Consider the following 25,650-nt stretch of genomic DNA (forward strand, 5'->3'; position numbering starts at 1 on the left):
AGAAGGAGTTGTATGTTTTTAACCGGCACTTTAGGAGCCAGCTGCCTTGGTAGGTACTCTGTGCTATATGACATTTAGAATAATTATTAAACTGGGAGTTTAATTTAACCTTATCAACCCATTGTAGCATGTAATATTTAAAAATACTGTCTTAGAGGAACAAGAACAACAAATGTTAAATATCTTTTTGTACTTCATATTTGAGCAGGTGGACAGATTAGTTGTGGATTTTGCAAAATAGTTCTCAGCATGAAAGATTAGCTTTCCATTACCTAATTCCAAAGATTGGCCAGATATAAAACAGAAGTCATGAAAGAATTTGATTGTAATTCAGTCTCTCTGTTTGAAGGGATGGAAATATTCTTGGATGTGTCTTTTGTTTTCTGATACATTTATACTGAATACAAATGGAAGGGCTGGGGTGTTACTTCCCCAACATATTCAGTCGCAACTTGTTCTAATACTGTCTGGGACCGAATCAATTTGGCAGAAAAGGAACTTTTCTTTTTGTCTATAGAATTGTTCTTGAAAGTATCCCTCAAAATGTTACAGAAAAAACTCTGTCTCTCCAATAAAGGGCCTGTGTAATTCCAGAAAGATAGTCCACAAACCGTAACGTTTACAAAGTACTCTCTGTGTTGTTTTTTGCTTTACAACTGAAAAAGTTCAGCAAGGAGGAAAATATACTGGTAGATTGTTTCAACTAAAATCTAAGGGACAGATTCTGCCACTCTTACATTGAATAGTATCTTAATTCTGAGTAATTGCATTCACTTCAGTGAGACTACTTGAGGGGTGAAGGATTACTCAGTGGGAGTAAGGGTGCCTGAATATGATCTTAAATCAAGCCACTTTAACTGCAAGATGAGATCTTTACATGCACTTATATTAAGGAACTTTAAGAGGATCTGAAAAAGAACGGCAGAAAGACTATCTATAATACTGAATTGCTTACAGGCAGATTGCTGTGGTTAAGAGAGAGAATAGGGGTTTGCATGCCTTTTATCTAATTTGAAAATTTCCAAAGTGCTGCAGAATTTGACTCGGCCACAACCACCATAAGATAGCATTCTTCTAAGATTTTCCATTTACATCTCTCCTACTTTTGCCTTGTTCTCAGAAGACTCTTCTCACAGTGAGAAGCAAGATGTTTGTTCTCAAATACAGAAAACTGGATGATCATCAATTGGCAGCCAATTTTCATGTTAATTTTTTTTTTCAAAAAGGATTAGGGATGTGACATGCACAGAAAAGTACAACATTGTGATTTGCAAGAAAAAACATTCAAAATCTCTGGCAGCATGAAATTCTGAGCATTCACAAATAAGGTAATGATCCATGGCCAGACAAATACACACATCACAGTGCTCCCTGCTCCCACCGAAGTCAATGACAGAATTTCCATTTACTTCCTTCACAGCAGGATCGGGCCCTATGTATACAGTACAGACAGCATTGGGACTACAACTAAAACACACAAATCTCTTCCCTACATCTCTTCTGCATAAAGTTAGAGGATGCACATGTTTCTGGGATTAATTAATTAAAAGAGAGAACCGATTAGCACTTAATAGGCCTTCTCCATCTTATCCAACAGGTGGGATGGAACAAATAGACAACAGTCTGTGGCAATAGAATGTACTGAGGCTTCTTTAGGTAATGATAGGTTAACTCAAGAGGGCAAACTCTACTGTTGATAACTTGAGTTAACTCTGCAGCGGAAACCTAAGTGAAATCATACTCTAGCTGCTGTGTCCACATTGGCACTGCACTCACTCGTGCGTGGCACTAAGACTTCTGGGGTCACATACCATTGTTCTTTGTACTGCAGTAAACTGAGCAGCTCTGCTTACTAATTCTTTCCCAGTGAACTGTGGGAGAACTTGTCTGTCTTTTCTGGCCCCTTGGGTGGAATTGTGGGAAGGCACTGGAGGAGCAGCAGCCTGCAGGTGGAGTTAGCTAGCTTCCACACTATAGCGTGGTTGTGTTAGCAGCTACTGAACTGTAGCCTATACCCCTTGATGGGCCAGCTAGCTCAAATACCACTGCGCTCAAGTTAAGGTTTGGGTGAGTGAACAGGACCTGAATTCAGGGCAACACACAAGTTATAACTTGAGTTAGAGCTTGTCTTCGTTGCAAAGTTAAGATACAGCAAAGTCTTTTACATCAATGCTGTATTTCCTCCCCAATGTTTTGCCATAAAAGTACTAAGATTAAAGGGAAAAGTTTTGTACTAATCATAGCTATTGTAAAAAAGTAAAGAACACCATCTTCACTGCGACTCTGTTACCCTATAAGTCCATTACCTGCCTGTATTATTTTTAATTATCATAGAGCATTAAGGGATGTACAGTTAATCAGGAAACTTGCTAAGGGATAAGCAAACCTTTGGAAGCAAAACTTTGGAAATCAGTTTTGGTTCAGATAATCATCTGAATATTCAGTTTATCCCACATCTACAATCCTGAGCTGGAGAAAGAGATCTATAAGACTTTCAACATTTATTTCTGGCTGGGAGTGGAAATGTACAATAAGAACTTTTTGTCCCCAGGTTCCAGTCCCATGCAATTACTTGGGGCTTGTCTACACTTGCAGTGCTGTAGTAGCACCATTGCACCTGTAGTAATTAGTGAGGACGCTACCTACACTGACAGGAGGGTTTCTCCCACTGGTGTAGGTACTCCACCTCCCTGAGAAGCGGTAGCTATGTTGACGGGAGAAGCCTTCCTGTAAATATAACACTGTCTGCACTCAATGTTAGGTCAGTAAAACTGTGTTGCTCAGGGGAGTGGATTTTCTATGCACTGGAAAAAAAGTTTGGTTTGAGTTTGATTACATTAATGGATGTTTGGGAGAGAGGGAAAGAAATAGTGTTTTATCTGAACCAGTTGGCTATAGATAATCCAGATTTTTATAGACATTCAAAATGGAAAAGGTCTGTTTAATCATCTAGTTCATCCCCTGAAGACCCATGCGGGACTGTTCCCTATAGCACATTTCCTAGTTTTTTGTCCAGTCTACTTTTTAAAAAGGCCTAAGGGATTATGCTTCCACCACTTACTTAGGCAGACTATTCAACAGACTGGTGAATTGCACTGTCAAGGAAGTTTTTCCCTGCTGTTCAGCCCAAATTTCTATGAATGAACACATCAGGTGTCTTGTGTATATTTTGAAACTGCTTCCAACTGACTGTAGCTCATTGGAGTGTTTTAAGTCAATGTCACTAAGAGGAGAGGATTAAATAGTGTGAACGTCACAACAAACTATGATTTGTTTTTTAAATCTTTTTTTCCTTTAGTTTAAAATAACTTCTTTTTAATGTAATTATATGGTTCCTGGAGAGACTCTCAGTAGAGTCAGATTACAGGGTGTTTTGTTCCCTTTCCAACCAGTGAGAGAATCTGTATTCATCAGCCAAAATGCTTACAAAACAAGAACCCTCTAATTCAATTATGAGTAACTTCAGGAACCACCTGGTTATATATTCCAGGGTGTGCAAACCACCTTCTTTAATAAACCTTGAGGGTTTTATTTTAAACAGAACAACTGAAAAACTCTGTGGCTCAGTCATCCTTAGTACATCCCTGCCAACAGAAGCCGGGCTGATATAAAACATTTCCCACTAGATTTCATCAACATTCTCTACAACTTATATCTCAGCTGCTGCCTCCAGTCCAGCTGGGTCTGCTTATCAGAATCTGCACCCCGGAAGCTGGCAGGAAGGTGCTGCTGACTGACAGCATGGCGATAAGCGAAGGCAGCAAAGTTGCTGAAATGGTTATTGCTAACCCTATCCATAGCATCACTGTCAGCTTCCTTGAATTAACACACGTGATTTGAAGGAAGTAGCTAAGGAGAGCAATTTCCTAGATCTACATAAACAGCAACACTTGAACTGAAACAGCAGCACCATTCCCAACAGTGAGAAAGAAGGCAAATTTAGATCTTGGAGACCTTGGCAAAGTCTCTTTATGAAATAAATCTTCAACCACCATGGACGGTTAACAACACATGAGCTGCTAATGAAACCTGCCCCCCCTCCTGTGTTGAGCTAAGCATTGAGCACTCTCTGCTATTTTAGAATCATCATAATAAATGCGCAAAGCAGTGAATAAATACTCTGTGCTCTGTTTCTGCCCCTTTCCTCACCATGCTTTCCACTTAAAATGGATGGCATTACTGCACACCAGACATTACATTTCCCAAGAGAAACAGGGGGACAAGAGGTGAGCTGTCGCATTCCTGGTCATGGGGAAGGACGTTTAGAGTTTGTGGTTGCTTTCATTGATCTATCAAGGCCATGGCAAAGTGAAGGGAAGTCTGATGGTCTGAGCAGAGGACTGGAAGCAGGTTCTCTTGGTTCAAAATCCTGGCTTTGACACTACATACACCTCTGTACATAGGTGCTGTAACTAGGGGTTCTGAGGATGCTGCCGCACCCCCTGGCTTGAAGTTGTTTCCATTGTATACAGCAGGGATCGGCAACCTTTGGCACGCGGCCCGTCAGGGAAATCCGCTGATGGGCCAGGATGGTTTGTTTGCCAGCCGCGTCCGCAGGTTCGGCCAATGGCGGCTCCCATGGGCCGCAGTTCACCACTCCCAGCCACTGGGGGCTGCGGGAAGTGGCATAGGCCAAGGCCCGTGGGAGCCGCCATCGGCCGAACCTGCGGACGCGGCCGGCAAACAAACCATCCTGGCCCATCAGCAGATTTCCCTGATGGGCTGCATGCCAAAGGTTGCCGATCCCTGGTTTAGAGACTTCTCCATTGACTCAAAGGTTTAGATTTAGAGACTTGTCTAGCATCCCTTGGCCTGCTGGATATGGCATAACAAAAGGAGACTGAGATTTTTATTCATAGCGTGACAAAGCTCTGTCCTTGCCTCCGTGGGTCCCGTGTTTCCTGGCGGATTTTGCTAGCCTCAGAGGCTCACTGTGACCCTCCACATGACCCTTCTCTCTCTAGAGACAAGGATCACAGTCTACTGAGCCATTTTCATCATAAGCCAGCGAGGGAGGGGAGGAGAAGTTATTCTTCCTTGCACAGTCTCTGTTTTCTCCCAGTCTCAGTGATTAAACAGGGGGCAAAGGTGGGGGAGGGGGAGCCCGGGCCCACCCTCTACTCCGGGCTCCAGCCCAGGGACCCTAATAGTATCAGCTATGGTAGCTGACCTTTTAGAAACATGACACGTGCAATTCCCTGGGCTGCTTCCCCCACAGCAGCCCTCACTTCCTCAAGCTCCACTTCACCCTTACCTCAGGGCCTCCTTTCTTATGCCTGATATGGTGTGTACTACTCAGCTTCTCCAACAGCACAACTTCCTCCCACAGCTCCTGACATGCACACCCACCTGACTGACAGGGAGGCTTTTAACTAGTTTCAGTAAGTCCCCTGATTGGCTTCAGGTGTCCCAATCAACCTAGCATTCTCCCTGCCTTCTGGAAAGTTCTTAATTGGCCCCAGGTGTTTTAATTGACCTGGAGCAGCTTCCATTTCACTTAACCTGGTACCAGGGATTTGTTTAGCCTGGAGCTAATGTATCTATCTCCCACTACTTTTCTATAGCCATCTGGCCTTGCCCCATCACAATAGGGAATACCGTACCAGATGATTCCATTAATTCCTGTTCTTATGAGAGACAGAAATGATAAAAAAAATCCTCCCAAACACCTTACAGTATGGAAAGAAATTGACAAAATGCTGTGAACTGAAGAACAAAGAAACCCAGTGTACTGAATCTCAATGGGAAGGATGAAGCCTGGTGCAAGGTGAATGGGACAGCATTCCAGAGATGAAGAATTTAATGAATATAAATGGAATCATAGAAATTAGAGATGAGAGAACCTTCTTAATTCATCTTGTCTATGCAGAAAGCAATGAAGTTGAGGAGCATTAGAATATGGAGGAGCAATATAACTGAGGAGCTGTGAACAATAAAATAAAATCAAAGACTGCCTCAGCAGGGTTATTATAGCTACACAGAGTCAGTAGGTTGCTGTACCTATGACTCTGCCAATGTCACAGTGCTCCTTAAAGTATATTCGCAAGTGCTTTATTCAGTTTAGTCAATGACTTCAGCAATTTTTTTTTACCTCCTCCCTTGGGAGAATAATCACAGTCACCTATAGATGTAACAGCTAGGACATTTTTCCTGCAGCTTAGCCTACATTTTCCTTTGCTCACTTAATGAACTAGCCTATTGGCATGTGTGAAAGCTTAATTTATTAAAGAATAAACATATCATGAGTTCTATTGCCAATTTAATTATAGTGTTTGCACTGAGTCAGGGCTCCTGCTCAATGTTTATAGGATTAAGTTAGGAGTAAAATCCAGACACATTCTGTTTCTGATTTTGACCAAAAGAATAAAGTGAAGCAAAAAGATACTTAAATGAGTCACATCTCTGAGAAGGAGACAATAAATTATTAAGAAAGCAACAATAGTGGGACATCCATAAATAAACAGCAGCCAACCAACCAGACATTTAGTCTCGCACAGGATTGAGCCTCTCCCCTTTCCTTGCCCCAGTGCAGAATGTGTTTTCAAGTAATCAACAGAGAAAAGATGCTCCCCACATCGAATGTGATGGTGACTAACTATTGGAACAAACTCCCAATGGAAGTGGTGGATTCTCCATCTCTTGATGTCTGCCAGTCAAGACTGGATGCGTTTTTGGAAGAAATGCTTAAGCCAAACACAAGTCATTGGGCTCAGTACAGCTGTAAATGGATGAAATTAAAGGGCCTGTGATATGTAGGAGGTCAGACCAGGTGATCAAATGGTCACTTTTGGCCTTAAGAGCTAGGAAACTATGAATGAATAAACTTTCAAATGTTCATGACAAGGATGATGTTAATGTCACTACTTGTATCAATAAGAAATGGTCATCTGAGTAAGAGTTTGTATAATCAGACCTCAAAAGAGGATAATTTTATAATCTCTGCTTTTTACTATACGTCTTACAATAATACTTAGCTCAGTGGTGGGCAACCTGCAGCTCACGGGCCACATGTGGCCCATCAGGGTAATCTGATTGGGGGCCGCGAGACAATTTGCTGACATTGACCGTCCGCAGGCTTAGCCCTTACATCACTCCTGATCTTCAAAGATCCTTGAAAATACTAACCAAAATATTTTGTTGCAACAATCCTGCCAGATAGCTAGAGACATCACATTATACTCATTTTTAACAGATGTGAAACTAGAGCTTGCCAGCCCGATTCCCCACTGCCTTATGTAGTTGTTTACATCTATGCAAAGTGGGGGTTAAATACTACTACTCCAACTTGGTGGCATTTTACATCTGCTTCTCTCCCTTTGCACCAGTGTAAATGACTATCCAGCCATATATACATACTAGGGAAAGGAGATAAAAAAAATGCAACACAAAACTTTATCCATCCCTCAAAGTGAAACCTTTTGCAAGTTCAAAGATGTTCATTCTTCCTTGCACAACTTTTTGCCTCATCCCCCCCTTTTTTCTCTGGGTGGGAAAGCCCCAGTCCAATGGTTCCATAAAGCGGTGGATTATAGGAGATTATATAAGCACCCACAGTCATCACAACTGTGGAAATTGTTGTGGTGACAGTGTTAAGCTTTTTGTATATCACTTACTCCTCTAACCTTTCTATAGCATAAAACCTTTGGTACAAACTGTGCCTTCAATCACAAGTGACAACGGGTTTGCTAATCTCACCCTATTCCTGCACATCTCAAACCAACTACCTGAATGGCAGCCTTGGACCAGGACTAAAATAATAAAGCTGCTGCAGGTAAAGATTAAGATGCATTAGTTGAACTGTCTATTCTCCTTACTACATTTGTACAGTTTATTCCTGACTCAAGCCTGTACTGCTGCTCCCTCAAAGTCACTAACAATTTCTTTTGAAGAAGTAAAAAGAAAGACATCCAACAAGTCATCTGATTTATTGCAGAAAAACCTCTTACACATTCAGTGTTAAGGTGATCATACTGTTGTAGACCCACAAAATATTTCAGTACAGAGGACGGGTAATTAGAGGAAGAAATGACAGATAGAAGCTTCTGAAATTACATTAGTAAATAACTTAATTCTTAAAACTACTAGCTCACCCTACAGTGAACTCAAACTGAGATAAAAGTTCATTTTAAGGGGCTAAGTGAAAAATATACTAGAGAGCAGAAGCTTTGGCACCTCTGAGGTAGATCCGGAATGTTTCTGCACCTAGGTGCAATTCCAGTCAGTATACACACACTTCCAGCAGCAAGATTTGTAATTCCTCACTGTTGTACCAAAAAATGCCATTGGATGCTAGGGAAGACTGGGTATTTTGCAATGCTACCTCTTGTACTGTTCTGGCTGAGATTATGTTTTCACTGGTGCAATGTACTATTTTTAATGTATTTTCAACTTTCTTCACTAGCAGCAGCGCTTAATACTCTAATACCTTTGTAGAAAATGCTGCTGCTGTTAGAGGTGCTTTGTGGTTTTTTCCTTAACTCACTCATCCAACCAGATTGCACAGTTAGGGACCAGTCCTGCTCCCTTGACTTTAACAAGAGGTAGGAGAAGGACCTAAACTTTATTGCTTCAATGCATTTCCTCTTAACAACCTCCTCTTACATTCTCACCTGATGCTACACATATCTTCAAGTGAGAAACATCAATTTGTTATTAAAACTTGTAGAGATACCTACACAGTCTTTAATCAACCATCCATTTATTTGGGACTTCTGCCTGACTGGGGTGTTTCCCAAGGAATCCATTTAAATGGATGTCAGGGAATGCCTATGGCTCTTGCATAACTTAGGCAATCTTAGCAAAAATTCCACTCAAAGGTGACCTGCACAGCAAGAATTAAAATAAAATATTTTGCCTTTTACTGCTCTGTTCTGATGTATAAAGACCCTTTTCCACTTAATGTGGCTGTAAAATGGTGCCAGGATACTCGTTACTCCACTCAATCTAGAGGGGGTTGGAATCCTGGGGATAGCCACAGGGTAACTATTGCTGACATATTGATGCAGCTGTGGCTCATTAAACTCCACCTTGAAAATAAAGATAGATAAATAGATAAAGTCTGGTCTTGAGAGAAGTAACTCTAGGAGCAACCTAATTTGTGGAAACAGAGCATAGGGCTGGGGTTCATGAATTATTTTGGAATTGCCTAGTTAATAAAACCAGACCACAACTGGAGTGACCTTTTGCCTTGACAGCTGTGTTATTTGGAGCTAGGTGGGAGACTCAGCCAGATGAAGTCTACCAAGACATCTTAGTTTTGCCCCATCAGACTTCTTGTTCCAGTCCTAGTCCTTTCTTGAACAAAGATTCACAATGACATAACAATTTGTTCCAAATAATACAGGGTGGGATTTTCAAAGCTGCCTAAGGGATTTGGATGCCAAATTCCCATTAGAAATTAATTACCAGATTTTCAAACTTGTTTGTTTATATAGGTATATAAAATGCTGTGTATCTATTAAAGCAAACTGTGAACTCTAGATAGAAGAGCTATTCTAGCAAGAAGATATTCTAGCAAGAGATGCATGAATAATCATGATTAATGTATCTTTTACTGTTCACAAATTGTAAATAGTCACAATATTTTCTAAAGCAATTGCTAAGTGAAATTAATATTTCTGTAAATAGCTCTTGGTTTTTAGCTTGTTCACAAGCAGTTTGTTGCAAGTGTGCAATATTCAAAATATGAGCTGTTTATATTGGGCACGTACATTAGATGGCAAGTTTCTGTTCCTTGACTGGATAAGAATAGATTCGTAGGATCAAGTTTGCGGATCCAATACTTTCAATTAATAATTCAACATTGCTGCCAGCAAATATTCAGCAGTATTCACTTGGAACTGAACATGCTTCAGTGAACATTCCCACCAGTAAACTCATTTTCCAGAATATTAAATGTATGCAAACACAGGCAAAGAAAATTTATTTTCAAATTAATATTTGCAGAATATATTTGTTCTACTATTTGCCCAGCTCTAATTCCATCACAGCTCAATATTTTTGACCCCAGATCCATAAAGGTATTTAGGCTCCTAACTTCCATCTGGGCCTTAGTCCTTTATAGAGGACCATTTAAACAAATTCTCATTCAGTAGGCCAAATACCACCCTCAGTTATATGTGTGTGGCCCATGGAACGTATTAGGACAACTGATAATTATTCATGTTTTTCTGTGTTACTTAACACCTCAGTCAACATTAACTCTGTGTTTCCGATTCATCTGACAAGGGTTCTTCATAAATACATTGCAATTAGAGCTTAAACTGCAAAGTTCTTTGAACATCCCGATAGTAAAGAGGGACATACAATACTGAAATCTGACTTGCTACTGAACATTACAGTGTAACAGTAGTTTGACTCCAGGCACATCCTGTAGAACAGTGATTTGAAAATTTTTCAGCCAATTAAATCTATTCATCAGATAAAAGGTCATGATTGGATGCCAGCACCTGTGCAGAGCTCATTGGTTCTGGAAATAGTCAAATAATCACCAGAAGGTTCAGCTAGAGTCTGGCAAAAAGACTACACGGGAGAATGTATTCCTCAGGATACCATACCATCACTGCTTCTTGTAGCATACAGACATTTTCCCTCCAAGTTCTGTGACATTCCCTTCTGATTTACCTGTTTAATTTATATTCCACAAATACCAGACACTGCGGAAGTGTTTCGGGTTTGTGGAATTTTCACACATTTGTATTAAGTTCCTGCACTTTGACAGATACTCAGAGAACATCCTCATGGGGCCCTTTTCTGCACTCGTTCCTCAGACACAACTCCCATGGAAAATAAGAGCTTTGTCTGAGTAAAGACTATAGGACCAGGCCCACACTCCATCACTCCACCTCACACAGTATTTCCCCACCTAAATGAAGTTACATTCAGGAAGAGAATCTCAGTCCACAGAGGATAATATAGGGATAGCCATCCCCCATGAAAAGTAAAGTATACATTCCAATGCCTGTTAAGATATTTTAACATTATTAAAGTAAAATGAGAAAAAAGGGTAGGGATAGGCAGGGCCAAATTAAGGCAGATAGTGACTCTAGCCATGCCTCAACACTGGGCCTTTCATGGCTTTACACTTGTAGCCCTGCCCTGCCCCCAACTGCCAGAGAATCAGGGGCAGCAGCATGGGTGCGGGGGGGTCCATCTTTCCTTTCAGGACCAGGAAAGGGGGCCCAACCCTCCTGCCTTCAGGGACAGGAGGGGCAGCGGTAGGGATCGTCTCACCTCGAGAGCAACAGCGGGGAAGACTCTGAGCAGCCAGATATTTTTACGTGGATGGGTGGGCCAGACCCATGGTACTCTTCTTCTACCAGTCCTCGGCTGGGGTGGCACTGGCAGGTCCTCTCAGAGCAAAGGGGCTTGGAGTTAGAACCCCAGTGAGACAAATGGGGCAATTCACACACTTGGAGCTATTGTTTCAAGTATATTCTCTGCAGATGCCGACAGACCCCATTGCATTGGTCTGCACTCCGTTTACATTTCCAATTTTTGTCTCCTAACTATGGAGGATAGAAAATTTACTTTAAGTGAAAACTGAAGTTCTAATGTAGTCCCATTAGCTCAGGAGCTTTGGCCCTATGTACAGGCCTATGATGCCTGTGCCTTCAATCCAGCCCCAAGGATAGGGATAGAAGAGTATGCCTACAAATAGAAAGATATAACATTTAACACACAGAGTAGGGACCTGCGTGTGTAAATAGATGGATAGGAAGACCTACGCATTGACATCATGGGTGTGCAGATAATGTTCATGTGATAAATTTGTCACATACCTGTGCAATTTACATGTCTAGGGCAGTGTCATCTGTCCAGTAATCCCTCTTATCCTAACACTCCAAACCTCTAAGCAGCTTCAAACAGATGCTATTAAATATATATCTCTCAACTTGCCAGAGAAAGGTTTCTTCCTTTTCCTTGCTCACGCAATTACACTTGCATAAGGCCCAGACAGCTTTTCTATACATAAAAAATGCCCTAGCTTTAAGGTATGATATCTCAGGATACTACAGGGATTAGAAAAAGAAGCTTTATACCACTGGATGTGAGGGATATGAGTACTCTTCTCAATAGACCCCAGCATTTTCCCTCAAGCCTGCAGCACCACAAGATGCTGGACTTCTAAGCACCACCACTTTTAAAGGTACCAAAATTTACTTCTGATTTTTTTTTTAACGTCTATTAGTTTAAATGTTTCTCCCTCTGAGAGAAATTGGACTTATAGTAACTAAAGCACTTGGCTATACAGGCATAGGGATACAATATATATTTCCAAAAAGAAAAATCCTTCCTGAATTAGTTTGTCTGTAAGATGGGCAATACACGATACTGAGGTATGGTAGGAAGTTTTATCAGCATGAATGTGGGGTGTCATTTTTACAGAACTGTATTTTAATAAGAAATACAAAAACCACTTTGAAAGCCTCAAAATTCCCTTTTGTGCCATGTGTTACGTTTCCAATCTTGTCATCTCCCCAGAAGAAAGCAAAAGAAAAAAGGGTGAAAAATATAACAGGATTCGAAACTACTTACCAGCTGGAAGAGAGGTGCAGTTATTTCCATAATGTCCCCCTTAAGGCTGCAGCTTCTTGATTCCAACACATATAAAGAGCCAGCCACAGAAAGGGAGACTGCGAAAAACAAGGTTCCTGTCACAGTGTTGCCAGCTCTCCTGTCATTTGTGTTTTTGTAAAGCCTCAGAGCTGCAATCAAGAGATTGTATGAGAATCTCAGGTCTCTTTTAAAAATAAAATAAAAAAAAATACATTTGTAACCTTGGTGGTTCCAGAGAAAAGTTTGAAAATGTGACCTGACTGCACACTAAGTTCAGAAACCAGCAGGCAAATGAAAGAAATCCGAATATGATTTTAAAACAAAAACAAAAAAGCATCTTTTTACTCTATATTTAAGCTCTCATGTACCATAAAATATAACACAAGTAATAGTAATTTACTAGGATTGCAGAACAAACTAACTAACTGTAGTATGTAACCTATCATTTAAATCAGCTTCTGTACTAAATGACTGGAGGACAGCTAATGTGACACCAATTTTTAAAAAGGAATCCAGAGGTGATCCCGGCAATTACAGGCCATTATGCCTCGTACTGAAGTCAGGCTAACTGGTGAAATTATAGTAAAAAAACCAAAATTGTCGGACACATAGATGAACATAATTTATTGGGGAAGAGTCAACATGGTTTTTGTAAAGGGAAATCACGCCTCACCAATCTATTAGAATTCTTTGAGAAGGTCCACAAGCATATGGACAAGGAGGATCCAGTGGATATAGTGTACATAGATATTTTCAGAAAGCTGTCATGGGATAAGAGGGAAGGTCCTCTCATGGATTGGTAATTGGTTAAAAGATAGGAAACAAAGGGTAGGAATAAATGGCCAGTTTTCAGAATGGAGAGAGATAAATAGTGGTATCCTCCAGGGGTCTGTACTGAGATCAGTCCTATTCAACATATTCGTAAATCAGATCCTTTGGCTAATTTCAGATGTTAAGTTTGAAGTCCAGTCTTCCCTTCCATCTCATATTAATTCAACAGCAGTGCTTATTTCTTAATGCTATTTCGTAAAATAGTTAATCCAGACTTGACCTTGTAAAAGCTGACCTCCTTAAATCCTGCTTCTGGCAGGATGTGATTGGTGACAAACTGACCCCACTCACATTTGGGCATTAATGATTTACTTTGGGTTTCCATGGAATTGCTGCAAATAGGGATTTTCTTTTTTCAATAGCCAATGAAGGGGAAGGTAATATGAATACATCAAGGAAATACCTCTTGTGCTGGTCTCTGGGCCAATCTTATTCACATAGCAGCTCTAATCATCAAACAGGAACAGTTAGGAGGCAGGATGCTTGGGACAGAGAAACTGCAAAGTACTCATTATGCCACCATGCTGAACACCTGATGCTCTGTGAGCCACCCAGTGATGCTTGTGCTCCAGATTATCTGCTCAAGTCTGAGAGCACCCGTACCTCTCACCAAAGCCGGTTAAAATAAAAACAGCTACCCTTAACTTTATGCAATATGGGTCTAATGGATTACTGCCTGTTTCATCTTTGCTAATAATTAGGATACTTAAAAATTTATCTTAACTGTTTCAGAGTAGCAGCCGTGTTAGTCTGTATCTGCAAAAAGAAAAGGAGGACTTGTGGCATCTTAGAGACTAACAAATTTATTTGAGCATAAGCAATGCATCCGATGAAATGAGCTGTAGCTCACGAAAGCTTATGCTCAAATAAATTTGTTAGTCTCTAAGATGCCACGAGTACTCCTTTTCTTTTATCTTAACTGTATTCACATGCTAGAGCCTCTAAAACCTCCATGAAAGTTTAGTAACACTCAATCCAAAATCCTAATGCCTACATTTTAACTTGGGTCCCTAAAATATGGCAATTAAATCCACATTTAGGCACTTAAATAAGTAGCCTGATTTTTAAGAGGGGCTAAGCACCTACAGCTCTCTCTCAAGTTCCTGGGAGCTATCTGTGCTCAGCCTCAGCACCTCTGAAAATAGATACTTTATATATTGCTTATATAGATACCTAAATATTGCTTTAGGTGCCTAACTTTAGGCAATGACATTTAAAAATTTTGGCCAAAGCTCTTTGATTGAGGTCTTGGGATCTTATTAAAGAAGTTTATAAACGGGAAGCAGACAAGCAGCCATTGTGTGGGCTGTGGAACAGCCCAGTCTGAGACAGACAAACAAAAGGAACATTTGCATGCATAAAAGGTTGCAACCAGAGATTCAGCATTAGCTTGAGGTTGCTAAGTAGAGTTGACCTGATGACTGATAAAAAAAAATCAATTGCATATGCATTTAAATTTAAGTCACAGTTCACTGTACCATTTAAAAAAAAAAGAAAAAGAAAGAAAAACCACCCACAGTTTTGTTTGTCTCACTAAATGGACTTAAAAAAAAAATCAGCAACCCTCATTACATTTCAGTGATCACCCAAATATTGCAGTTTTTCTAACCTAAGATATAATGTTTTGATTTAATTCTGTGGAATATAGTAATACATTTTTAAAAGGATTGCTAGAGAAACAATGGTCATAATAATTCTCCTTCGTCAATCATTTAACTGAGACTTGAATCCTCTCCTTCCCTTCTCTAGCATTGGTATCTTCTGACTATTTTTTTTTTTAAGGAACCATCTGAGCAAGGTCACAGAACTCCCCTTACATATTTTCGTTGACAGGGATTTTTTTTTTTTAAAACCTAGACTATATTTTATATTAAGCTCTGTAATTAATGACACTTTGAAACAGCACTGATTAAAGTTAGTAACAAATATACAACTGATCAAGCTATTTGATACAAGGAGTTTCACTCTATAGGGTTTCGTGGGAAACTTTTTTCCTGAGTTTGGATTCATGTAGTTTCAGAACCTTTGAGTTTCAATTTGATTTGCACGTTCAAACCCTAAATTCTAAAGACACCACATGAAACCACAGACAGCCACTAGTTATCTGGAAAATGAGCTCAAATTAACTTGAAAGGTTTCTGTGCCTTTCCATGCCACTAAATTGAGTTTATAACGCAACACAAAAGTGTCTTCGTTTTTTCCTGATTATGGACTGTATTGCAAACCCAGCCAACATCACTAGTAACACCTCAAAGTATTAAAAAATTCTAGTTAGAGGCCATTTGGTGCTCAATAACAAATTGTATGTGTTCCCAGCACCATGGTTTTTATTATTATGAAAAACAATGAGTGTCCTTGTGGCACCTTAGAGACTAACAAATTTATTGGGGCATAAGGTTTCGTGGGCTAGAACCCACTTCATCAGATGCATGGAGTGGAAAATACAGGAGCAGGTATAAATACATGAAAAGATATGATTTGCCTTACCAAGCGTGAGATCAGTCTAACGCAGTGGTTCCCAAACTTGTTCCACCGCTTGTGCAGGGAAAGCCCATGGCGGCGTTTGTTTACCTGTCACATCCGCAGGTTCAGCCGATCGCGGCTCCCAGTGGCCGCGGGTTCACTGTTCCAGGCCAATGGGAGCTGCTGGAAGTGCCGCGGGCCGAGGGACATATTGGCCGCCACTTCCAGCAGCTCCCATTGGCCTGGAGCAGCGAACCGCAGCCACTGGGAGCCGAGATCGGCCGAACCTGCAGACGTGGCAGGTAAACAAACCGGCCCGGCCACCAGGGGCTTTCCCTGCAAAAGCAGTGGAACAAGCTTGGGAACCACTGGTCTAACGAGATAATTCAATTGACATGAAAACAGATTATTTATTTAAAAGCTCATCTTGTACTGATTTTTCACTTTAAATAACAGGGTCATATTAACACAAGCCTCCATTTTTGCTCTAGCAATCAATCAAGTGACAGCATTTAGATACTTAGCTACTTGATTGTGCTCACAAATGTCGAGTCAGACTCATAGTCGGCAACTCTATCAGGACCTAAATTTTCAAGAGAGTGATTTTGAATATCTCAATTTCTGAGGCCCCAACTTGAGTCAACTTAGAGGGCCCTGATTTTTCTGAAAACACTTTAAGGTGTTTCAAATAGGGTACCCAAAATTATTAATCACTTTTGAAAACATAGGCCTAGATATCTAAATACCATCAGTTGCACCTTTAATTGATTATGAATGCAAAATTGTAGCCTGCATTAAGGCCCCCATTAGAAAATGGAGACCTAAACACTTAAAAAAATGGGCATAATTTTTCTTTTTGTGACATCACAGTTGATTTCTTCGGTACTTACAACACTGCAAAGACATGAATAAGCTGAAAGATCTAAAATTGTAAAATTATAGAATCTGCTTTTCCTGATTATTTAAACTGCTGAAGTGAAATGCCGATGATCTATTGTATACAAGCAAATTATCTCTAAAGAGGCTGTTTAAAATTTTTCCATAAGGCATCAGCGGGTGGATTTTAAAATTAAAGTCAAGTATTAAAATAGCATCTATTTTTAGTCATGCAATTCCAGGTCAGGAGAGTAAAAGTGAGCAAGTTAAGTTAGTCTTTATCAGCATGTAAAAAATATAAACTCCCATCAAAAGATGCGTTGCAACCAAACTAAATGTCAGATTCTTAAATCACAGGACAGAAAATGAAATGAAATCAATTCAGACATCACCATTCAATGGGACTGCTGTAGCCATTGTATCTCTGGATCTGTCTATATGTTGACTTACAGTAGACAGAGCACCTGGAAAAGCTCTGCTGAGAAGATTTGATTCCTTGACAGCTTTGGAGGACAGCCTACATAAATGGAGAGGAAAGAAAGGAGGGCATTGTCTTTTTTTTTTTTTCCAGCTAGACTCCTGCTTTGCTGTTCACTTCTAGAAGCCCAAATTTACAATTACAAAGCACTTTCTCTGGGCAGTGAATTGAAATCGTGCTTCAAAACATGTTTGATATTTTCAGCATTCATTGTTCCAGGATAAAATATGTTTTCAGTTTACAGTTTTTGCCCCTTTGAAAGTTCTAAAATTGAACACTGTGGCAGTGATACACATACACACACCAGTTCTCAGCTCTTAATCTAATGATATCACTTCCTTTTGTTGTTTATAAACATGAAGAGAGTTCATTTGTGAATGTTAAGTGGGTTTATTAAAAACAACAATTATTATTTAGACAAAATAATCAGGAAATCAACAAGATGCCAAATGAAAACAGATTTTAACAGGGGTGAGAGTAATTGATTAGCTTCTACTTGATTCATTATGTTATTTGCATTCTTTGTGTTTTTCCCTGAAGTCAATTATTTTAAAACTCCAGGGATACTTATTATGCACATCTGCAAAATCAGTGTCAGTTCCAGGTTCACATTTTGGTGATGAATCAAGTTGGCTTAAATTCTCCCAACAAGAGGCCAGCTCTGGCTAGACAAACAAATTGAGGTGACCTAATATCCCAGGGGGGTGGTTCATTGACAGATGAATGGCATATTTATTCGCTTTCAAAATGCTATTTACACCCCTGATGAAATAAAAATATTTTAAGATACTGTTCAAAAATGGAAGATGACAGAAGAAAACAGATGAATTGGACATTCATAATTTAAAAACAAACAAGAACAACATAGATAAATCCCAGAAAATATGCCCCAAAGGAATCTTTTAAGGGAGATTTTGGGTTTTTGAATAGTTTTGGTTCAATAATGGAATTGATGTTTGCCGATTGTTTTGATTCATTCAGACTGAATTGAAGTGAGTTAAGCATGCAGAAAACACCAAAAATAAACACCAGTCAAAAACCATCATTACCTAGTAAGATCTTCCAATTAAAAAAAGATTTGAGGAAATTGAAATCTGATCATCATATCCAAAAAATAAGGAAATCAGCTCTTTGAAAAATGTGGAATATGTGGTCTTCTTTAACATATATACTGGACTGGTTTAAACAGAAGGGTTTACTTAAAACTTGAAATTAAATGTAAAGTTGGACTCAACGTTGATGTGTAGCTTGTGGTAGTAAAAACTGAATTGTTGTTATTTAAAGTATATGTCAGCAAAGCAAAATTATAGAATTAATTAAATAAATGAAATAAATACCAATGGTTTACAAAAGCAAAACATGCATTGTATTATTTCAGAAACTAGGGCCTGATCCAGCTCCCACTTAAGTCATTCTCACTCTGACTCTCTAGCCCAATGACTGTTAGTCGTTAACCCAACTACTACTGTTCCACTGTGGATCAATACTTAAATAGTCATTGGGTGGTGGGGGAAGGGAGGGGGAAAAAAGTGACAGATTCTGCAGTCCACTGGTTAGGGCACAGACTTGGGAAGCAGGAGACCCTGCATCCAGTCCCCCTGCCTTAAATCACTCTCATTATTTATCTATGGTTGGAACAGCTTCAACAGGAAAGACTGAGGGAGCCCCACACCAGAATATTACATTGCTCAGGAGTGAGCTCTAATCACTGAGTTGTGGGAGACCTCTGTTGAAATCCCCTCAGGCAGAGGAGGGGAATGGAACCTAGATCTCACACATCCCAGGGGAGTACTCCAACCACTGAAGCGAGCGGTGCTACCTCCTCTTCCAGCCAGACTCTGAATGGGACCTAATGTGGTGGGTGGCCTCTGAGAAGGTCTACCAGATCAGGTCTTGCACGTGATTTAAGTGGATGCGCACCTATCTTCCCTGGATTTGTGAATTGGTGTGGGATTTAAGCAGGTGTCCAGATGCATAGAGGGAGGCAGCAGTGCACTTGGCCAGAGACAGAAATTTAGGCATAAAGGGAAATTTTACCCTGAAAACTTAAGAGCCAAGCGAGTTTAGTCACCTATGGGGTTTGGTAAGAGTTTTGTGGATCACAGAGTTGCCTAAAACTGGGAGTTAGGTGCCTAGGTATCTTTGTGGATCCCACCCTAAATCTTGGCACTGCCACTGACTTGCTGAGAGACTTTGAACAAGTTACTACCTCCGTCTCTCTCAGTTTTCCCAGTTGTAAAATGGATTAATAACATTCGCCAGTACTTACCCCATAAAATCTTGTGAGGAATAGCTACTGCTGTAAAACGTTAAGTGCTATACAGTATTACTATGAAATTGTCTTTGCTAGGTTCATCTTTTCAGTGGAGAATACAAAAGTCATTTCAGTGTCTACAGCTCTTTTTCCTCACCATGTTTCCCACCCTGAGAGATACCCACCCCCAGCTGTTTCTAAATCCAATCCTGAGAGCAATGTTAGCTGCTAATACTTATTTCAATTAGCTTTTTCCAAATAATATTGAGTTCTGCCTTAAAGATATTTATAATCATTATGGGCCAGACTCTGTTACCCTTACTCACACTTAATCGGTACAGCTTGCTCCATGAGTAATCTCACTGGGATAAATAGGATTACTCATGAAAGGTAAAAGTGAAAACTACTGATGTTAGAGATGGAAAACAGCTATCAGGTCATCTAGGTCAGTACATTGCCAACTAAGTACAGTACTTTCTAGTGCTAGTACCCGTCTAGGTTTATATGTCTCAAGCCATCAGGCTTCCAGTATTTTCCATGAACGTTTTAGTCTAATAAATCTCAGTCAGAATTGTTTTCATAATATTGAGCATACTTATTCTTTTTCTTAATGACCGATTATGCCCTTTGTCCCACCCAATTATTCTATTCCATTCCTATCTGTCCTAACTAGTTTCACATGTTTAGCATGGCCTGCCTCATTTCATTTGTTGTTTAGCCAAACACATTATTTAGATCTAATAATCTTTCAGAACCTTAATCATTTCTGTTGCTCCTCTATGACATCCCTAAAATTTACCTTCAGATTTCTAGCAGAGAGAACTCACTGTAGTATTCTAGGTATTATCTTACCTATGCGACACAGAGAAGTTCTATCACCTTTTTTCTTGGCAACATAATACTTCATGATTGCCTCATAACAAGCTTTGAGAGTTAGGTGGAAGAACAGATCATACTAAATTAGGCAATAAAACAGATGTCTCAGTTGCTAACTGTATAAAGCACACTGCATGAGTCCTCTGAGTTTTCTGACCAAATTCCTTTTAGGCATTATTTTTTAAATGTCCACAGCCTTGGTATCGGGTTAAACACACTCCAGTCTAAAGAAATCTCAGAATTTTATCAATAGATACTAACAGCTCCAATCCAAACACAAACTTTTGAATGAAACTCCAATAGAGTCAGTCAATACTTGTTAAAAGATGGCTGATTTGCACCTTTTAAAGTCCTGTTTGAAGCTTGATTTGAACTGGGCAAGTTACAATTGTGCCCAATATCAGTGTTAACAAACACAGTTGTAAGTGCAGTTTCCCTAGTTATCTACTGCCAAGAGGGATTTACGAAAACATTATAGAATTTTCCTTGATAATTTATAGAACAACGTTTTCACGTGGTGTAATTTTTAGGTGTTGACGCAAACCAGAGAACTATTTCAAATAGTGCGTCAAGCTGTATTGCTGACAGGGCAACAGTTGCCTCTGTGCCACTCAACAATGAAGTCGGCTAATGCAAGTTTACTTGAAACCCTGCAACAGAGCAAATCTTCAGCTCTGGGGTTTGTTTGTTTTTTAAAACATTCTTTCAGTAGTTTATCCTGGGTTTTGCACAACCTTTTCAGAATTAAGCACCCTACCAGACTGCTGCCAATGAGGATTGCTTAATTCCTCACTCAAGGAGAAGTCTTGTTGTTTAAATAAAGTAGCTACTGTAGTAGACTTGCTGATATGTTAAGAGTATTACAGGATCTAGAGGTAGACTTGGGAAAAAAGGAAATTAAGAGAAATTAAACAGTGTACTATTGAAACATAGAGGACATCATTACACGTGATGTGACTACATCAGATATGGGTAATGGTAGAGTGATTTAACTGGGTTACCTGCACAACAAACTAATGTGTTCTAATGAAATTATACTGTGCAGTAATGCTATTTTTTACATCTTTCTTTAATGGATTAAAGAAGGTTCCTTTTTTGGTCCCACCTTCTGGGTGTGATGGGGGAAGGGAAGTCACAAGGAGTCTCTTGCACAGACAGCCTGGCACCATACTGATGCAGGAGAGAATGCCCTGGCTACTGCTATAGCAGACACTAGCTACTATAGAAGAAATGAGGTAGGAAGTACTGGGGTAAGGGTGGGGCCGGGGCTGGGGCCTTCACCTTCCCCCCCCCCCCCCCCCCCCGCCACTAAATCTGTCCAGGCACACAGGCTTCATGCACTGAAAGAGCGGTGGAGCTGCTGCTCTTGCATTTCCTGGGAGTTCTCTGCTAGAGTTCTTAGAGTCAGACAAAATTAACCCAGCAGCGCCTGCTGAGGTGTGGCCTCTCCACATCTGGTCCAGCATAGGCTAGTGCTTAAAAGCCACAATCTGGCCATTAAAGTTTATTAAGAAAAGTCACAAAATGTGACCAGAATTATACTTGATACAAGTCCCATTTAAATGGGAAACCTTACATTTGTCTCTGGAAATATGTCAAAGAGCATCTACAGTGATTTGTATAAAGAATCAAAGCCACTATAACTGCAGCTGAAACTCAAGGGCCTACTCCTGCATGTTGCTGGGCACCTCCAGCTCCAAGCAGAGTCAAGGGTGTTCTGAGCACCTATCAGAATCAAACCCCAAGTTGGCACCTACATTTTGAACAGAGATTAAATCTGCATTCCTTTTAGATTCAAAGCATCCCTCCTAATCGCTGACCCATTATACACTAAAATTAAAGACCAGGGTATAAGCCAATGTCATTTTCATTGCATCTTCACAGCATTTGGTTGATTCTTCTACATGGATATGAATTGGCCCGACAGCCAGAGAACTACATTTTAAGCTCTGCACTCCTCCTACAGAGCTCAGTGGGGAGCTGCAGCCAATTCTCATCCCATAGTTAAATGAACCACTGAGAATCTTAACCTAGCAGCTGCACTGAGCTGCAATACAGTCCAAGTGGGAACAGTGGCCTCATTCTAGCAATGCCTGAATTATGTGAAATTAAGGCACCCCTAGTTTCCCATTCCCTACATGCAGGCAGGCTGGCTTGTGTGTGCTTGGCATGACTGCCACTTCCTTTCAGCCACCAAGCCCCATGTACCTCAAAGCATTTCAGGCATCAGGTCTGAAGGCAAAAATCACCCCTGGGCAAAGTGCCAACATCCTCAAAATAGGACTGAAGTGCTGCAGAGCCCTTGTGTGATCTTCTGGGGCACTTTACCCATTAAAACCAACATTGTGCAGGAGGTCAGACTAGATGATCATAATGGTCCGTTCTGACCTTAATATCTATGAATCTATGAGAGAGAGAGAGAATCCTGGGGTACAAACATAGGGCATTTACAGTTAGGGATCTACTTGGATCCTAAAGCACTGGGTTGGGGAGTACATCCCACTGACCTGTTGCATGACTACCCTACCTAAACTTTGCTCACTTGTTTTCTCTGCGGGTTTGTCTCTTTGCCAGGGCCTGTGCTACGTTAAAGAGACTAGACAATCTGGTGCATGGAATGTAGGTAGGAAGTGCTCAGAAATATTTTCTCACTGATTTTCTTCCCATGATTCCCACAACTTTAGAGAGGAATGGTGATTTATTGCAATCGATTTATGGTTTGTTCCAAGTGATTTGTGACAAAATAAGCATAAGGCTCTTGCCCAGGTCTTCTACATAAGTCTTACATGTGTCTGTCTGTTAAGCTAGTGAGCTGTAAACTGGAAGCACAGAACTAATCTGAATTCTTGCAGCTTGTGAAAGTTCGTCTGTCAGAGCAGCTTCTTTACCCAGCACCCTGGGAATTTACTGGAAAAAATTACAACAGCATAAGCATTCCCTCAACATGCTGCAGTTTATTTAAAAAAAGCTTTATTTTTATTGCTTTTTTTTCAAGCACCAAACATTGACACTTACAGAGCCATGATGCTAAAAACACAAAGAAGGCAAGAGAAAGAAGCAAAAGAAAAAAAAATGTATTATATAAAATGGGCCTGGCTTTGTTTCACAGTTTCACCTGTGTGAATCAGAAATAATCCCACTAAAGTGCATGGAGTTACATCAGTTTAAGTGAGAGGAGAATCAGGCTCCGTATCTATGGCACGTACCATGAGAAAATAGAATTTGCATTTCTGCACCAGAATCCTAGGCAATCTTAGACAGTCTCCTGCTTACAGCAATGACAGATATACGATGCTTCAGAGGAAGGCGTCTCCTTCCTCTCCTCACATCAAGACCAATGGTTTACTTAAATCCCACTTAAACCTTCAGAAAGAGAGATTTATACCAGCTGTTAATGTTATAATGACCGACTGTTCTTGTATTATGGGATGACATTAAAAATTGGGATTGATCAATTTTCACTATACTGTTCATAATCAAATTACAAATAAAGATGGAGAGAGGAAACTGATATTATGCAGGCACTAGTCATGGCTCCATTATTAAGCTTGAGTTCTGTTTTGCACTTACATATACAAACACAAATTTGCACAGAGAATAAGAATTCAGAGTAACTCTCCTGAAGTTAATGGAGCTATTATGAATTTATTAAAATATAGATGAACTCAGAATTGTGCCAAATATCTATAATTGTAGTATAATACACGAGTGTGATTTAGCCAAGCATCTATAATTGTTGCATGATGTATTATCTGGAAAGAGTCAGGAGACAGGCAACATAGAAATAATAACTCAAACACTGAACACCTTAATAACCTGGTTTGTAGGTGTTAATCAAAAAAGAAAAAGAAAAAAAAGAGAGAGAGACCAGATAGTAATGATATGGTTCACACCATCCCTATTACATAAAAGCTTCAAAGACTAACTGAGATAAGCATCCAAAATTTGAATGTTTGCCTGAATTAAATTAAATTTGCTCTGCAAAATGGAGCTGCAAATCTGATGAGTTTTATGGTACAACTACCGTTTTTCTTGCTTCTGATTAAAATGAAAACACTTGAACATCTTTTCTTATTACATGGTCTCAGTACTTCCTGGGAGTACCAGGAAAGTGCAAAGGAGCACTACATGGAAGAAGGAAAATCATGTTGCCTCCAAAAGGTGTGCATAGGATGTGAGCTTCAAATTGGCTCAGATGAAAGGAAAGTGCTGCCACTTAGATTAAGGACTAGAACCACCCAAGATGCTGCAGAAAGTCATTAATTTCAGCTCCCTGCCACAAGGAAAATTTAAACTGGTGCGGGAAGCAGGCAATATTGCCACAGGGGCTGTACTGATTCAGTGCATCCTCTGCTGACCTGGCCACAGCCTCTGTAGAAATCCAATAGATTTCTTTGCTGGAGTGTTGCAAATGATGTGAGCAAACCATCTGGGTACAGCAGTAAGAATACTAACAAATAGTTTGGACTTTTATGGCAACTTCCATCCCATGATCTCAAAGCATTTCCAAATGTTGCTCAATTTAGCCTTATAACCTCCCACTGAGAGGTAGGTAAATATTATTGTCCCTATTTTATTGATGAGGAAATAGAGGCACAGAGATGTTAAGAGATTTCCCAACATCACATAGGCAATCTGGTGCAGGTGGTCTCCTGAACTAATAACTCTGTTCTTCCTCCCTACTTAGTGCTGTCTATGTTAGGCTGACTACATTGAATACCTTTATGTATCCCCTGCAGCCCATCCACATTTTTTCTTCTTTATCTCAGAATATGAACTAGTCCATAGAGAAGACTTGGAATCGTAAAGGCATTACTTTCCTGTAGTCATGTCCAAGCTCTTTGAATGTGTGAACTTTGCAAGAAGTTGTACTTCAGGCCAATTAATGAAGAAAAAGCTTTAAGGATTTTTTTTTTCTGGTAGGAACCATACTGATGCTTTTTCATCTTTCTTTGATAAAGTGCTTGTTTTGGAGTCAAAGAATCATGTTGCAATATGTTAAATTTTGGAAAACAAACCACTACTAACTCCCTTCACCTCCATTTGTACCTCTTTCCAGTATATCCAGAAACAATTTAGGCTTCTTTCCTATGCATCATAGAAGTAATCTGGAATTACTGGGTATATTTAAGGGTAAGATGTTCATAGGTATGGAATCCTGGGAATAGCATTCATCCTAATGAATGGTATTTGATATCAGTGTCACATCTGCAGTTCCACCCATCTTCCCTCATCAAGCTTAACTTTAAATTTAAATTAACTACGTCCTTGACATCACTGTTATCAAAGCCAAATATTTTAACCTCTCAGGCAT

The 25,650-nt window shown here is 40.0% G+C and overlaps 1 protein-coding gene and 1 long non-coding RNA gene across 6 annotated transcripts in view; one reads left to right on the plus strand and one right to left on the minus strand.

Moving 5' to 3' along the window:
- LOC119843621 overlaps nucleotides 1–25,650 on the minus strand; it is a 164,665-nt gene that overhangs the window by 91,741 nt on the left and 47,274 nt on the right. For all 4 annotated transcript variants that reach the window (XR_005289032.2, XR_005289027.2, XR_005289039.2 and 1 more), the window contains one exon: nucleotides 12,538–12,707. This is a non-coding gene — a long non-coding RNA (uncharacterized LOC119843621). The remainder of the gene's footprint in view (nucleotides 1–12,537; nucleotides 12,708–25,650) is intronic.
- COL8A1 (collagen type VIII alpha 1 chain) overlaps nucleotides 1–25,650 on the plus strand; it is a 110,239-nt gene that overhangs the window by 32,154 nt on the left and 52,435 nt on the right. The gene's annotated exons all lie outside the window — the stretch shown is intronic.

This window comes from Dermochelys coriacea, chromosome 1 (assembly GCF_009764565.3).
Source record: "Dermochelys coriacea isolate rDerCor1 chromosome 1, rDerCor1.pri.v4, whole genome shotgun sequence".
Lineage (NCBI taxonomy): Eukaryota > Metazoa > Chordata > Testudines > Dermochelyidae > Dermochelys > Dermochelys coriacea.